The sequence below is a fragment of the Fragaria vesca genome, linkage group LG6 (genome assembly GCF_000184155.1).
Source record: "Fragaria vesca subsp. vesca linkage group LG6, FraVesHawaii_1.0, whole genome shotgun sequence".
Lineage (NCBI taxonomy): Eukaryota > Viridiplantae > Streptophyta > Magnoliopsida > Rosales > Rosaceae > Fragaria > Fragaria vesca.
In genome coordinates, this window is record NC_020496.1 from 7,110,723 (window position 1) to 7,113,317 (window position 2,595).

Here is a 2,595-nt window from a genome sequence, read left to right on the forward strand (position 1 = left end):
CTCTCTCTCTCTCTCTCTCTTCTCTCTTCTCTCTCTCTCTCTCTCTCTCTCTCTCTCTCTCTCTCTCTCTCTCTCTCTCTCTCTCTCTCTCTCTCATCCCATACCATACCTTACCATCCCGCAGAAACTAACAAATAAGAATTCATGAATGCCCAACAGAAATCTAAAGCTTGTTCCTTTTGAACTAAAAATGAATTATTTTGAGAGAAATCAAAGTCCCAAGATAAAAAAATATAATTAGAATTGGTACACAAGGATCGCTAAAGCTTGGAGTATAATTACCAACCCAAAAGCTTTAACTATCACAAAATCAAGGTAACACTTTAATCCTCTCTCACCCCTAAATTTTACAGTCCCACTCCAATTTGAAGAATTAGAACATAACAAAGCTAACACAATTAGAACAAAAGACCCAGAACTAAAAACCAAATACCCAGAAACCAAAACCAATGAATCAATCAAATCACCTCCTCCACCTCCAATTAGCGGCATTCTGGCTCAGCGACACGACCTCCAGTGCGCAGCGGCGTCGAAAGCAGAGTCAAAATCGGCGAGTTCGGATAGGCGGGGCAAAGAAGGTGTTGCTCGACTTGCCCTCCTGCCGGTGTTGCTCGATCGACTTGCCGACGTCGTACAATCACCACCACCACATCTGTAGATGGACTCGACGGGAGAGACTGGAGTATGATGTGCTATGTTTGATGTAAATTTGCGTTTTTAGAGTCATTTGATTATTGTCCGTTGGATTGCTGAGAAATGACGTGTCAGCTTAGGAGTCATGTCCAAGCAGATCCAAGCAATACTTGTCCAAGCAGACAAGCCGGATCCTTTTCTAGACCAGTCTTCATCCACAAGTAAAGTATTCTTAACTTCCGCAACTATTCTTCTGTAAGTCAAAAAATGACTTATTTGGACAGGAGAACATGTGTGCTTGTTTATCAATGTCCTCACAAGCATTGTGTCACCCCATCTTTTGGGCCTACTTGCATACAACTTAAAAGGACATCCCCGTTGGCATTTCACTAGTATCTTTTTGGTCCCATTCTTCTCAAACCATAAACCAACCTGGTTTCTAATGGCATACTCTCTCAAGGCTTCCTTACACTGCTCATCATTAGGGAATGCAAGACATAACCTAAATTGGGGATTATTTATATCCACAGATCTGATCCAAGACTTAACCTTCACTCCCCCAAACTTCAGAGTTTTCTTTCTTATTGGATTCCCATATTCATCCTCTTCAGTATCACTACCACTTAAGCTCTCAAGCTCATCGGATCCAACATGCTCTTCTGAACAGTAGCCATCATATCCCATTTCTTCATATTCTGGTACATGGCTGGGCTGTGCAACATTTTCTTCAAACTCAACATCATCAACCTAATCATGAGGTAAATCATAGTCTGAATCTATGATACACCCCGAACCTAGTAATTATTTTTATATTGTAATTTCCGATTTAATGGTAGCTAATCAATTCAGAAATTTATTCTGTTATTTTGATAGGGGTGGTGTAAACGAACTCGTAGACTCTTAATTACCCGATTGGTAGTTCGTATGTGTAAGTGTTGTAGGAAATAATAAAGTTACTAATATTGGGCTGGGGTATTTAAGGGAAACTTACCATTTCGTTAGGGTAAGAAAACAAATCCACCAGCCACCTTATATCTCTCTCCCCGACCTCCCGAACCCGTCCGACCCTCCTCGACGGAACGCCTCCGTCTGGCCACACCCGGTTGCCGCACCAGTCCCAACCAACAGCTGGGACACCGCACGGACTTTCTAGGCAAAAGCCGACCCTAACTCGCCGGCGTTGAGGCGCGGGGACGCCGCTGCTGCCGTGCGCTTAGCCTTGCCAGAACTTCCTTCTCCGGCTACCGAATCCAGCAATCTTTGGGGGGTTTTGCAGCTCTTTGATTGGTCCTTCAACCACCCAAAAGAGGTAGAACGATTTGGGGTATAGGGCAAATCGGTATTGTTGGTGTTCTTGAGCTTGGAGGTAATTTCTGTCCAAGTCTTTGAGTTCTAGGGTTTGTGCTAGTTTGATTGTTGTTATGCTTGTTGAGAAGAAGAGTTTGATATATACTTTGTTGATTTTGGTCGGAGTTGAGGTAGTGATGGTGGTTGACTGCCACTGTCGGTAGTTGACCGCCATTGTCGGTGGCTGCTGCCGGTTTTGGTGGTGGTTTTGAGTAATTTTGTATGATTTCTAGAAGGGATAAATGTTGTTGTATTGTATGGTGATTTTTGGTGAAGAGTGCTTGGAAATTGGGATAGTTTTGATGGCTCCATGGGTGAGAGATGAATGGTATTGAAGTATTGGAAATTTTGGTGAGTGTTAGTAGGAATTTAGGAAAGTTTAAGTCGATTTTGGTGAAAGAGTAGAGGTGAGCCTCATCCTTGGGAATTTTCATATTTTTCATTATGTGTTAGAACGTTGGGGAGGAATTGGAGTTGATTAATAAAAATAAGGTTGGAGTTCTTCTTAGGTTTGGATGCGTATAGAGCAAGTGAGGAGGACTTTATATTTGTTAAATTTGATATTCTTTTATTTTTTGTCTCGGACCTTAAATCTCGTTTTGTACAGGACGAGAG